At 37.4% G+C, this 15,245-nt stretch overlaps 1 long non-coding RNA gene across 1 annotated transcript in view; it reads right to left on the reverse strand.

Moving 5' to 3' along the window:
• Nucleotides 1–12,297, reverse strand: part of LOC131406365 (uncharacterized) — a 36,758-nt gene extending 24,461 nt beyond the window's left edge. Inside the window, exon 1 of the long non-coding RNA XR_009220121.1 lies at nt 12,208–12,297. This is a non-coding gene — a long non-coding RNA (uncharacterized LOC131406365). The remainder of the gene's footprint in view (nt 1–12,207) is intronic.
• Between the last annotated feature and the right edge of the window lie 2,948 nt (nt 12,298–15,245).

Raw genomic sequence — 15,245 nt, forward strand, 5'->3', positions numbered from 1 at the left:
TTTCCTATATGGGACGCCGCCACAGCATGGCTTGCCAAGTGGTTACAACGGTGCATGCCCAGGATCCAAACCCCAGGCCACAGCAGTGGAGCATGTGCACTTAACTGCTACGCCACCGGGCTAGCCCCTTGGGTTCATAGTTTAATGAATCCATCAGCTTCCTCATTACCTCTGGAAATATTTTTTTTTTTTTAATTTTTGGTTTATTGCAGTAACATTGGTTTATAACATTGTATAAATTTCAGGTGTACGTCATTATACTTCTATTTCTGCATAGATTACATCATGTTCACCACCCAAATACTAATTGCAACCCATCACCACACACACGTGCCGAATTATCCCTTTCGCCCTCCTCCCTCCCCCATTCCTCTCTGGTAACCACGAATCCAATCTCTGTCTCTATGTGTTTGCTTATTGTTGTTATTATCTACTACTTAATGAAGGAAATCATATGGTATTTGACCTTCTCCCTCTGACTTATTTCACTTTGTGTAATACCCTCAATGTCCATCCATGTTGTCACAAATGGCTGGATTTCATCGTTTCTTATGGCTGAGTAGTATTCCATTGTGTATATATACCACATCTTCTTTACCCATTCGTCCCTTGATGGGCACTTAGGTTGCTTCCAAGTCTTGGCTATTGTGGGTAATGCTGCAATGAACACAGGGGTGCATGTATCTTTATGCATTGGTGTTTTCAAGTTCTTTGGATAAATACCCAGCAGTGGAATAGCTGGATCATATGGTAGTTCTATCCTTGACTTTTTGAGGAATCTCCATACTGTTTTCCATAGTGGCTGCACCAGTTTGCACTCCCACCAGCAGTGTATGAGAGTTCCCTTCTCTCCACATCCTCTCCAACATATGTTGTTTCCTGTCTTGTTAATTATAGCCATTCTGACGGGCATGAGGTGATATCTCATTGTAGTTTTGATTTGCATTTCCCTGATAGTTAATGATTTTGAACATCTTTTCATGTGCCTGTTGGCCATCTGTATATGTTCTTTGGAGAAATGTCTGTTCAGGTCATTTGCCCATTTTTTAATGGGGTTGGTAGTTTTTTTGTTGTTGAGATGCATGAGTTCCTTATATATTTTGGAGATTAACCCCTTATCAGATGTATGGTTTGCAAATTTCTTCTCCCAATTGTTGGTTGTCTTTTCATTTTGTTGATGGTTTCCTTTGCTGTGCAGAAGATTTTTAGTTTGATGTAGTCCCATTTGTTTATTTTTTCTATTGTTTCTCTTGCCCAGTCAGACATGGTGCTTGAAAATATCCTGCTAAGACCGATGTCAAAGAGTATACTGCCTATGATTTCTTCTAGACGTTTCATAGTTTCAGGTCTTACATTCAAGTCTTGAATCCATTTGGAGTTAATTTTTGTGTATGGTGTAAGGTAAGGGTCTACTTTCATTACTTTGCATGTGGCTATCCAGTTTTCCCAACACCATTTGTTGAAGAGATTTTCTTTTCGCCATTGTATGTTCTTGGCTCCTTTGTCAAAGATTAGCTGTCCATAGATGTGTGGGTTTATTTCTGGGCTTTCGGTTCTATTTCATTGATCTGTGTGTCTGTTTTTGTGCCAGTACCATGCTGTTTTGGATACTATAGCTTTGTAGTATATTTTGAAATCAGGGAGTGTGATACCTCCAGCTTTGTTCTTTTTTCTCAGGATTCCTTTAGCTATTCGGGATCTTTTGTTGTTCCATATAAATTTTAGGATTCTTTGTTCTATTTCTGTGAAAAATGTTGTTGGAACTTTGATAGGGATTGCACTGAATCTATAGATGGCTTTAGGAAGTATGGACATCTTAACTATGTTAATTCTTCCAATCCAAGAGCACGGAATATCTTTCCATTTCTTTGTGTCTTCTTCAATTTCTTTCAGCAATGTTTTATAGTTTTTGGTGTACAGCTCTTTCATCTCTTTGGCTAAGTTTTTCCCTAGGTATTATATTCATTTTGTTGCAATTGTACATGGGATTGTATTCTTAATTTTTCTTTCTGCCACTTTGTTGTTAGTGTATAGAAATGCAACTGATTTCTGTATGTTGATTTTGTATCCTGCAACTTTACCATATCCGTTTATTACTTCTAAAAGTTTTCTGGTGGATTCTTTAGGGTTTTTTATATATAAAATCATGTCATCTGCAAATAGTGACAGTTTCACTTCTTCCTTTCCAATTTGGATCCCTTTTATTTCTTTCTCTTGCCTGATTGCTCTGGCTAGGACTTCCACTACTATGTTAAATAGGAGTGGTGAGAGTGGGCATCCTTGTCTGGTTCTTGTTCCTGGAGGGATAGCTTTCAGTTTTTCACCATTGAGGATGATATTAGCTGTGGGTTTTTCATATATGGCCTTTATTATGTTGAGGTACTTTCCTTCTATACCCATTTTATTCATAGTTTTTATCATAAATGGATGCCGTATCTTGTCAAATGCTTTCTCTGTATCTATTGTGATGATCATGTGATTTTTATTCTTCATTTTATTAATGTGGTGTATTACGTTGATTGATTTGCGAATGTTAAACCATCCCTGCATACCTGGAATAAATCCCACTTGATCATGGTGTATAATCTTTTTGACGTATTGCTTTATGTGATTTGCTAGTATTTTGTTGAGGATTTTTGCATCGATGTTCATCAGTGATATTGGCCTGTAATTTTCTTTTTTTTGTGTTGTCCTTTTCTGGTTTTGTATCAGGGTAATGTTGGCTTCGTAGAATGAGTTAGGGAGCTTCCCCCCTCCTCAATTTTTTGGAAGAGTTTGAGAAGGACAGATATTAAGTCTTCTTTGAATGTTTGGTAGAATTCAGCAGGGAAGCCGTCTGGTCCTGGACTTTTATTTTTGGGGAAGTTTTTGATTACTGTTTCGATCTCCTTACTGGTGATTGGTCTATTCAAAGTATTTACTTCTTCTTGATCCAGTTTTGGAAGGTTGTATGATTCTAAGAATTTATCCATTTCTTCCAGATTGTCGAATTTGTTGGCATATAGCTTTTCATAGTATTCTCTTATCATCTTTTGTATTTCTGAGGTGTCTCTTTTAATTTCTCCTCTTTCATTTCTGATTTTACTTATTTGAGCATTCTCTCTCTTTTTTTGGTGAGTCTAGCTAAAGGTTTGTCAATTTTGTTGATCTTTTCAAAGAACCAGCTCTTGCTTTTATTAATTTTTTCTATTGTTTTTTTGGTCTCTATTTCATTTATTTCTGCTCTGATTTTTATGGTTTCCCTTCTTCTACTGATTTGGGGCTTGGTTTGTTCTTCTTTTTCCCGTTCCTTTAGGTGCACTGTTACATTGTTTATTTGAGATTTTTCTTGTTTGTTGAGATAGGCCTGTACTGCTATACACTTCCCTCTTATAACCGCTTTTGCTGTTTCCCATAAATTCTGGCATGTCGTATTTTCATTTTCATTTGTCCCAGGTATTTTTTGATTTCTTCTCTCATTTCTTCGTTGACCCAGTCATTGTTCAGTAGCATTTTGTTGAATCTCCACGTATTTGTGGCTTTTCTGATTTTCTTCCTATAGTTGATTTCTAATTTCATACTGTTGTGGTCTGAAAAGATGCTTGGTATTATTTCAATCTTCTTAAATTTATGGAGACTTGTTTTGTGGTCTAATATGTGATCAATCCTGGAGAATTTTCCATGTGCATTTGTAAAGAACGTGTATTCTTCTGTTTTTGGATGGAATGCTCTGTATATATCTACTAGGTCCATCTGTTCTAGTGTGTCGTTTAAGGCCAATGTTTCCTTATTGGTCTTCTGTTTTGATGATCTATCCGTTGGTGTAAGTGGAGTGTTAAAGTCTCCTACTATTATTGTGTTACTGTCTATTTCTGTTTTTATGTCTGTTAATAATAGGTTTATATATTTAGGTGCACCTACATTGGGTGCGTAGATATTTACAAGTGTTATATCCTCTTGTTGGATTGTTCCCTTGATCATTATGTAATGCCCTTCTTTGTCTCTTTTTACAGTTTTTGTTTTAAAGTCTATTTTGTCTGATATATGTACTGCTACCCCAGCTTTCTTTTCATTGCCATTTACGTGGAGTATCTTTTTCTATCCCTTCACTTTCAGTTTGTGAGTGTCTTTAGGTCTGAAGTGTGTCTCTTGTACGCAGCATATATATGGGTCTTGTTTTTTTATCCAATCAGCCACCCTATGCCTTTTAATTGGAGCATTTAGTCCATTGACGTTTAAAGTAGCTATTGATAAGTATGTACTTACTGCCATTTTTTAACTATTTTTTTCCTCAGTGTTTTAGTAATCCTTCTCTCTTCCTTTCTTCTTCTATACAGAATTGATGGTCTCTTTATTTTGACCTCTGTCTGAAAGCTCTAATCTTTAACTCCCCTCCTTCCTCCTTTTATGTTTTTGATATCATATTTAACCTATTTTTTGTGCATTTGTATCCATTACTCTCTTATCATTGAAATAGATAATTTTTCCTATTTGCGGTCTTCTCTTTTCCTCTTAAATCAGTCCCTTTAACATTTCTTGTAGCACTGGTTTCTTGGTGACAAGCTCCTTTAATCTTTACTTGTCTGGGAAATTTTTTATCTCTCCTTCCATTTTGAATGATAACCTTGCTGGGTAGAGTATTCTTGGCTGTAAGTTTTTTCCTTTTAGCACTTTAAATATATCATGCCACTCTCTTCTAGCCTGTAAGCTTTCTGCTGAGAAGTCAGTTGATAGCCTTATGGGGTTTCCTTTGTATGTAACTTGACTTTCTCTTGAGGCTTTTAGGATTCTCTCTTTATCTTTAATTCTGGACATTTTGATTATGATGTGTCTTGGTGTGGGCCTCTTTGGGTTTATCTTGTTTGGGGCTCTCTGTGCTTCCTGTACCTGGATGTCTGTTTCCTTCCTTAGGTTAGGGAAGTTGTCATCTATTATTTCTTGAAATAGATTCTCTGCCTCTTTGTCTCGCTCTTCTCCTTCTGGGACACCTATAACACGGATGTTAGTGCGCTTGATGTTGTCCCAGAGCTCCCTTAGACTGTCCTCACTCTTTTTAATTCTTTTCTCTTTTACCTGTTCAGCTTGGGTAATTTCTTCTAGTCTTTCGTCCAGCTCACAGATCGTTCTTCTGTATCCTCTACTCTGTTTTTGAGTCCCTCTAGTGAATGTTTCATTTCCAGTATTGCATCCTTCATTTCTGATTGGTTCTTTTTTATATCTTCCATTTATTTGTTGACATTCTCACTGAGTTCATCTATTCTTCTCCCCAGATCAGTGAGCATCCTTAACACTCTTTGTTTGAACTCTCTCTTGGGTAGGTTGCTCATTTCTGTTTCACTTAGTTCCTTTTCTGTTGTTTTGTCCTTTTCCCTTACTTGGAATGTATTCCTTTGCCTCCTCATTTTGCCTCTTTCCCTGTGCTTGTGTCTATGTATTATGTAGGTCAGCTATGTCTCCTGCTCTTGGATAGGTGACCTTATGTAAGTGATGCCTTAGGAGGCCTCCAATATGCTTCCCTCAGTTCTCAATGTTCCAGGGGTGCCCCCTATGTGGGCTACGTGTGTGCTTCTGTTGTGGCTTGTTTGCTCTCCCTGTAGGCACCCAGGGAGGCCAAGTTATGCTCCTGACCAGCTGTTGTAATGCTCAGCTGCTTGTAGTTGTTGTTGGCCCTTCAGTCTCTTTATCACGAGTGGGGAGCCCCAGCAGAGTTGACTGCAAGTTCTAATACCACATTTGTGTTGCAGTATTTCTTTTAAGTGAGTAGGCCCCCCAGCATGGCAGGTTGTTAGGCTCAGGGCCTTACAATTGCTATAAGCCTCCAGCCTTTAGGTCTCTTGTCAGCTCTCTGAGGATTGCAGCTGTATTGGGCTGGCCTCAGGCATGGGAGCACCCAATTGTTTCAAGCTTTGGAAGGTGGGGCAAACCCCCTATGTGGGTCTTTGAGAAGCACAAGTCTTCTGCAGCTGACAAGCCCTGCCGCCCACATGTCCACACACACAGTCAACACAGTCCTGCCCTGTGTGTGCACCCCGACCTCCCGAAGTGGACCCAGTCTCTCCACGGCGGGAGCCCCACACACTCCACCACCAGCTGCACACTCTCCACCAGGTCCTTGTGCACGCCCTGCCCCACTGAAGTGGGCTCAGTTGCCAGGCTGCAGAGAATCCAGTCACCAATCTCTGTAGGCCCAAAAGTTGCCTGAGGGCTTGTTGTTGGGTGGGGCCAGTCTCTAGGGTGTGCTGCTAGCCCTGGCTGAGCTGGATTAAATCAATGCTCTAGTGGGAGGGGCAGACCTGGGCTAGCAGGCCCCAGGGAGAACTCCAATGTCTTCTCTGTCAGCATGCCCACACCAAGAAACAACAATGGCTACCGCCAATGTCCCAGTCCCTGGAGAGGTCTCATCTCTCACCAAGATGCACTCAAGGCCTATTAGGAGAGTCTCTTTTCACCAAAGCACTCTGCATCTTTCTTTCTGGTGATTTTAGGTTGCTTTTTGAAACAGGTCAGTTTGCGCATGGGCCCTTTAAGAGCCGGTTTTAATTTCTTTGTAAACCAGCTTTTCTGGGGGTATGCCCCAATGTTTTAGTAGCAGGCAAAGTCAGATATTATGCCACTCGTCTCGATTGTGTTGGGTCCACAAAATGCCCACAGCAGGGGCGCTCCCCGGCTCAGGGTCCGGCTCCTCCAGGGAGGCTGTTTACATGTGGGTTGCTCCCGGGCGGCCGTGAGGCACTGCGGCTTGTGAAGGTGGCATTTTTTCTCTCCAGAAGGGAGTTTCTGTCTCTTCTACCTCAATTAGGATTGTCCGTTGTTGCAGGAGTTCCTCTTATCCAGTTTTCAGTTCTGTCTCAGGGGTAATTTTTCCACAAGTAGTTGTAAATTGGCTGTGTCCACGGGAGGAGGTGAGTTCAGAGTCCGCCTACGCCACCATCTTGACTTCTCTCCTCTGGAAATTCTTATTCAGTCCAAAGGCATGGTCTCAAACATATTCAAGTGTTACCATCATGGAGCATTCTTGTCTATAGCTGAGTGCAAACACTTTTGGAGAAGAATCAGAGTAAAACAATAATTATCTGTTACTGACAAGTGACTTAAAAAGGCCATAATTGAAGTTCTCATGAGAGTTAATTTGATAAGGGGAATTAGTCATTTCTTTGGCATACAAAATTTAAACATAATAGCTGGACAATGAGGATATTGATAATTTTTCGTAAGCTCCATACAATTTGTTGTTTACCTGTATAAGTAACATATATCCACACACATATAATCTCAGAAGGTTTATCATCATTTCTTATTTGACAGTGTTTGCATGTAATTTAACATATCAAATAAACCTAATTAGTTTAGCATCTACCTTTTCAAGGGGAGAAACAAATCCTTTGAGATTTTCCAGGGGCAACCTAGAAAATCTCAAAGTTAATTTGAGTTCACAAAGACTCTATTTAGAATTTTATTTTGGGAAGTTGTCAAAAATGTCAAAAGATTTGAATACTTGACTGAATAGAATCATAAGTCACTGTGACACTATACTTAGTTATCGATTTAACCAAAGTGACAATTAAAATATTTCAAAGGCAAATACAGAAAGTTACATAGCTATATAAAATCTAGCTGTTTTAATATTTAGAAGATTCAGTATTTTAAGCAACCAATGACCTGATAAAGAAAATACGAAACAAAGGAAATTATTTTAAGTCCCAAAATCTTGGTTCCCCAGAGAGAATACTTAATACTGAAAGGAAAACGTTTTTTATAATTTCTTATTACAGGTAGATCAATAATCTAAGAAAACTTTGTTTTTGTAGCAAAGACAGAGAACCAAATTGTAGTTTTGCATCACTATACTATTAATTCTAAGGCTAATTTTTAAAAATCTTATAAATAAATTCCTCCCAATCTCAGGTTTGAGCACACAAGATAAGATTCCTTTACCGAGATTCCTTCCCTACAATTCTTATACAACTTTTTTCCCCCTTATATCCATTCAGTTTTTGTCTTACTCTTGACTTCTTTCTCATTGTGGAACAATCAGTAATTGTATGTTAGGACAAAATTATTTTCTTTTCCTTAATAAAAGCAGATCTTTCGTATCTATCCTTACCAAAAAGATTTTTCCTTTCCCTGCAGACTTGAGTCTATTTCTTTCCCCTTATTATCTTAATAGTTTTATTTATGTATATTTATTATAATTTTTAACCAATAATCTCCTTTCTTTTACAGAGCAACCTAGGAAGTAAGCAAACATTAACTGTCTGGCACATAATATTCCATAGCAAATTTATGAATATGTCATTTCACATTGATCTAGAGGAAAATAGCTTTTTTATAGTACAATTTCTCATGTTTAAAAACAGATCAAATATATTTAGCTTCTCTCTATCATATAAAAACAAAATGCGAAAAGTAGATAAACTTATGTTCAGCAATTAATATTGCCATAATTTTCTTATTGGAAATGATCTGGATATTAAACAATTATCCATTCTTTACCTTTAGTATAGCATTGAAGTTTCAATTTATCAAAAGGTTTGTGAAACTGTGTATTTTATTTTTTTGCTGAGGAAGATTCACCCTGAGCTAACATCTGTTGCCAACCTTCCTCTTTTTGCTTGAGGAAGATTTGCCCTGAGCTAACAGCCGTGTCAGCCTTCTTCTATGTTGCATGTGGGTCGCTGCCACAGCATGGCTGCCAACGCATGGTATAGGTTCACAGCCGGGAACCGAACCCAGGCCGACAAAGTGGAGCACACCTAACTTAACCACTAGGCCATGGATCCAGCCCTTGTGAAACTATTTTTAGGTAGATATATTATAAAAAATAATTATTATAAATCATATAAAACATAATTTTTAAAATTTAATTTATAAATTTTATAAATTGACTTGATTTGAATGTAAGTTCTGAAACCATAAAACTCCTGCAAGATAACTTCACGGGTAATGTCTGTGACATCTGTCTTGGAAAGGATTTTTTTCTGTTGAAACCAAAAGCAAAGTGAACAAAAGCAAAAATTAAGTGGGATTACATCAAACTAAAAATCTTCTGCACAGCAAAGGAAACCATCAGCAAAATGAAAAGACAACCTAAAGAATGAGAGAAATTATTTTCAAATCATATATTTGATAAGGGGTCATATCCAGAATATATAAAGAACCCATACATGTCAATAGCAAAACATTAAGCATTCCGATTAAAAAATGAGTGGAGGGCTCAACAGACTTGTTTTCAAAGAAGACATACAATGGCCAACAGGGCCATGCAAAGGAGCTCAACATCACTAATCATCAGGGAAACACAAATCAAAACCACAATGAGCTATCACCTCACACACGTTAGAATGGCTGTCATCAAAAAGACAAGAGATATCAGGTATTGGTGAGGGTGATAAAACAGAACGCTTGTGTGTTGTTGGTGCGAATGTAAACTAGTACAGCCACTGTGTAAAACAGTATGGAGGTTCCTCAAGAAATTACAAATATGACTACCACGTGATCCAGCAATTTCACTTCTGGGTATATATCCAAAGAAAATGAAATACGTATCTCGAAGAGATATCTGCACCCCCACGTTTACTGAAGCATTATTTCTCATAACCAAGGCATGGAAAGACCTAAGTGTCTCTTGACAGATAAATGTAAAAGAATTATGTATACATAAATATAATATATATATATATAGAATCATATATATATGAACATTATTCAGCTATAAAGAAGCAAGAAATTCTGCCATTTGTGACAACATAGATGAACTTTGAGGCATTATTTTAAGTGAAATAAGTCATGCAGAGAAATACAAATACTGTATGATCTCACTTATATGTGATATCTAAAAAAAAAAAATGAATCCATAGAAATAGAAAATAGATTGGCAGTGGCCAAAGGTGTGTAGGAGGGGATGAGAGAAATGGATAAACGTAGTCAAAAGGCATAAACTTCCAGTTAAAAGATAAAAATGTTCTAGGATATAAGGTGCATCATGGTGACTATAGTTAACAATACTGTATTGTATATTAAAATTGCTAGGGGCCGGCATCGTGGCTTAGCGGTTAAGTGCGCACACTCCGCTACTGGCAGCCTGGGTTCAGATCCTGGGCGCGCACCAATGCACCGCTTCTCTGGCCATGCTGAGGCCGCATCCCACATACAGCAACTAGAAGGATGTGCAACTATGATGTACAACTATCTCCTGGGGCTTTGGGGAAGAAAAAAAAGGAGGAAGATTGGCAATAGATGTTAGCTCAGGGCCGGTCTTCCTCAGCAAAAAGAGGAGGAGTAGCACGGGATGTTAGCTCAGGGCTGATCTTCCTCAAAAAAAAAAAAAAATTGCTAGAAGACTAGATGTTCAAAGTTGTCATCACAAGATTAAAAATTTTGTAGCTATATGAGGTGTTTGATGTTAACTAAACTTATTGTGGTAATTATTTTGAAATATATACATATATCAAAACATTTCATCATATATCTTAAACTAATACAATGTTACATGTCAATTTTATCTCAATAAAACTGTGATTAAAAATGATATGCCGATGGAAATGTATAAAAAAGAAACATAAAGCAGATTGTTGAAATGTTTATTTATAAATTTTATCCTACTGAGATTTATTTAATTCACTGGTGCTTATCATAATTATGAAAATTTCACGAGCTAAATAAACAAATCTAACTATCACCCTAAGTTATTTTTCTTATTGACAAGTTAGGCAAGTATCTAAAAGTTCTCAGAAACAAAGATCCAAAATATTAAACATATCTTTCTCTCTTTTTTCTTTTTAAAAAATTATCTACTGTACTTCACATGCATCAAGCTATTCATTTTTATTGTATATTCTACTCTTATGTTAGATGTATAGTTTCACAATCTTAAACATCAGTAGAGATAACATAAACTTATTTGACTACTAAACCCAGGTAGATAAACTGTTATGTATGCACTATAATTAATGCTGACAACTCTGAAGACATGCCTGCTTTTATTTTACAAATAATTTTTTAGTGTTATTATAGTAATGTTACTATATTACTAGCTTTATTATCAAGAATTATTCCAGGTGAAAGAACATTTAAAAATTGTATTCTTTTATATATTTCTGAAAGTTTTAAAAATAATTTATAGAAGCAGTCATTTACCTCTAAGCCAATTTGAATAGAACTATTTTAAAGGATTTTATAAATTAACTTGAGAATATCATCCAGAGGTAGAAAAATGTCATGTATATATAAGATATATGTATACAGAAACATACAAACAGATGCAAACAAACATCTTAGTGCTTTCATTCTGAAATTTTAGCCTTGAGTCAATAAAACAGCAATATAATGTCACCGGTTTATCTCTACTTAGATTTTTCTCTGAACTGTGTTTCTGGCAAACGGAACAAATTATTGTTACCTGTTTACCAATACTTGTAGAGTAGACTTTTAAGATTTTCTTTTGCCCTGCCATGTAATCTGATGGAAGGTGTAGACTCCATTTAAGACCAGTGACTGAGGTGACTTTTAGAAAATGTCTGGATGTCTCTAAAACCCATCTGAGTGGACAAAGCATCCAGGTATGTTTCCAAATAGCCTTTGTTAACTTACTAGCCCTGGTTCATTGCTCTTGGGAGATTTGTAGTGGAATGCAGGGGGCCTAAAGTTTAAGTGACTGTAGGGATCTGAGAGGCTGAAGTGAGAAAAGAATGACAGTGCAGAGAAGGATGGAGGAAGTAGTGGTTAGAAGGGAGCCATATCAAAGGATTCAAGGGAACTGGAGGGAAGATCCAGGGCAATAAAAGGAAACAGAAGCAAAGGTAATGGAAAGGGAGAGTGTTAAGGAGCCAGTCTGAGAAGACCCTAAATTTCCCAAAGAGGCCACTGAAGTTCCAGGTTATCTTTAGTAAAATCATGCCAAGAAGAAAGAAAGCAGACACAGTTGGTAGAGCACATTTTCCATAGGGATTCAATAAAAGGTTTTCAGTCCACTGAGAGGCTCCCATGATCTTAACTTATGGTACCTTTATACATATAAACAGATACAGTTAATACTCTGAATCAGTTTATGCTGGCCTGAGTCTATCTTAGCTTCTTACGAACAGAGACACACACACTATAACCCAGCATCTCTTTGTTTGGGACTCTAACCTAGCTTCTAGAGTATAAGCGAAATCTTGAGAACCGAAATCTGTCCCTAAAGCTACAACGGATGTTTGTCTGGACCAAAGGTGTGGGAGTCAGACTCACCAGTATTTCTCTGACCAACCAGTCAGGAGTTGAAGCCAAAGTCTTCAAAGGTGTATACTTATGGTCCTGGGTGATGGGTCTGTAGTTCCGACGATAAATCTGGTACTATTTGGTCATAACTGTCAAAGAAAGACCAGAGATGGACATTAGTTAAAGCAGTAAAAACAGGTTTTATTCAGGATTATTGCAATAGGGAAAAAGAGACCTTAGTATAGAACCAGAATATAGCATGGGCGATTGGGAATGTTAGCCAAGGAGCCTGGTGGCAGTTAGTGAAAGAAACATCAAGGATGAGGAGTATTTTGGCTAAACTCACCTAATAGGATTCTTTCTAAGGACATGCCAGGCTGGTCAGATATCATTTGGTATATGATGAAAAATGAGAAACCTGATTAGATATTGAGGTGATCAGACAAGCAGGATGAGACACTCTTGCTAAACTGTCTTAGCAGGGTTCTAGCTAGGGATTTTACAAGGAAGTGCACAGATGGTCCTTGGAGAAGTTATAGGAGCCTCACTAGTATTTGGTGAAGCAAGAATATTTGTTACTACCAAAGAGAATTTGAACAACTACTACAATGGACATAAGGAAGAGTAGGTCTGTAATACACAGTAACCCTAGGGTGTCTCTTAGTATTACCAGGCCATGTGATTAAGGTCAATGAAAAACTACAACAAGCCAATCTGCTAGTGATGGCCCAAATCCTTCAGGAATGAAGATATAGTTTCCCCAATCAGATAAAGATCCTTAACCAGATGAGGTTGTTGCTGAGGGAAAAAAAATACAGAATGAGTAGTAGAAGGAGGTAAGTATAAATTTCAGCTTCAAATTTATGACCAGTTATAGAAAAGAGGACTCTAATTGTCATGAGTATTTTATTGTTTTATATGAATATATTTGCATGTATGCACACATCTTAAGCAAATATCTTTTTATTCCCTTATTATGCAACATGAGATGTATTGATTTTACATCCTGTATTTAATTGTTAATTTACATCAAACTATTTGTTTATATAAATAAAGAAGAGTGAACATCAATTAAGGACTTTCCTTCCTCTTCTGGCGAAGGAGTTAGTGTATTTTCAGTTGTATGCAGGATAGAGGTATTATGTTAGGCAGAATGATGGCCTCATTATTGTGTTTATTTGGAGATTAACGTGGTTTAATGAGATTCATAAGGGTGTTAACTTGATAAAGGGTGGACTTGTGATGGTTAATTTTATGTGTCAACTTGATTGGAATACAGGAATTACAAACAGGTGATAAAACATCATTTTTGGGTGTGTCTGTGAGGGAGTCTAAAGGGATTAGCATTTGAGTCTGTAGACTGAGTAAACGGATTGATTTTCCCTTACCAGCGTGGGCAGCCATCATCCACTCTGAACAGAAGGCCTGAATAGAACAAAAATCAAGGGAAGGGTAAATCCCTATCTTTCTTCCTTAGCTGGATGACCATCTTTTCCTGCCCTAGGACGTAGTGCTCCTTGTTCTTGAAGCTTTAGACCCTGGAATTTACACCAGCGGCTCCCTTGTTCTCAGGCCTTTTGCCTGAGATTGGAAGTTACACCATCTGCTCTCCTCTTCTCAGGCCTCTGAGATGGAATGAATCGTACTTTTGGCTTTTCACCAGCTTGCAGGTGGCACATAGTGAGATGTCTGGGCCTCCATAACCACTTGAGTCAATTCCTATAATGCATCTTCTTTTATATCTATGTATCTATCTATGTATCTATCTATGTATCTATCTATCTATCATCATCATCACCATCATCATCATCATCATCATCATCATCATCATCATCATCATCATCATCTGTCTCTCTATATCCCATTAATTCTGTTTTCTGAGGAATGCTAACTTTATAGATTTTGGTACCAAGAGTGGTTCTTGAGGAACAGAATTTTATTTTTTTGTGAGGAAGACCAGCCCTGAGCTAACGTCCAATGCCAATCCTCCTCTTTTTTGCTGAGGAAGACTGGCCCTTGGCTAACATCCGTGCCCATCTTCCTCTACTTTACATGGGACGCCGCCACAGCATGGCTTAACAAGTGGTGTGTCGGTGCGCGCCCACGATCCAAACCAGCAAACCCCCAGCCGCCGCAGCAGAGCGTGCGCACTTAATCGCTTGCACCCTTAACCGCTTGCGCCACCGGGCCGGCCCCCAGAATTTCTTAAATTAAGTATAAATGTCATAGGACATTATATTAATTTCAGGTGTACAAAATAATAATTTTATATTCATATATATTGCAAAATGATCACCACAATGTCTAGTTAATATCTGTCACCATACATAGTTACAATGTTTTTTATTTTGGTATAATTGACATCACATTATGTTAGTTTTAGGTGTACAGAATAATGATTCAATATTGGTATAGATCGTGAAAAGATCACTACAATAAGTCTAGTTAATATCTGTCATCATACATAGTTAAATTTTTTTCTTGTGATGAGAACTTTTAAGATCTACTCTCATAGCTACTTACAAGTATACAATACAGCATTAACTATATTGCCATGCTACACATTACATCTCCATGACTTATTTATTTTATAACTGAAAGTTTGTACCTTTTGACCACCTTCACTAATTTCACCCCCCCCCACCTCTGGCAACCACCAATCTGTTCTCTGTATCTATTAGCTAGGCTTCTTTTTTTAAGATTCCACAGATAAGTGAGATCATATGGTATTTGTCTTTCTCTGTCTGACTTATTTTACTTAGCATAGGGCCCTCAAGGTACATCCCTGTTGTAAATGGCAAGATTTCCTTCTTTATATAGCTGAATAACATACTCTTGTATATATATACCATGTCTTCTTTGTCCATTTATCTGTTGATGGATGCTTAGGTTGTTTTCACATCTTGACTATTGTAAATAATGCTGCAATGAACATGAGGGTGCATGTATCTTTTTGAATTAGTGTTTTTGTTTTCTTCAGATAAATACCCAGAAGTGGAATTGCTAAATTACATGGTAGCTCTATTTTTGATGTTTTGAAGAACCTCCATATTCTCCATAGCAATGCT

This window comes from Diceros bicornis, chromosome 5 (assembly GCF_020826845.1).
Source record: "Diceros bicornis minor isolate mBicDic1 chromosome 5, mDicBic1.mat.cur, whole genome shotgun sequence".
NCBI classification, from domain to species: Eukaryota; Metazoa; Chordata; class Mammalia; order Perissodactyla; family Rhinocerotidae; genus Diceros; species Diceros bicornis.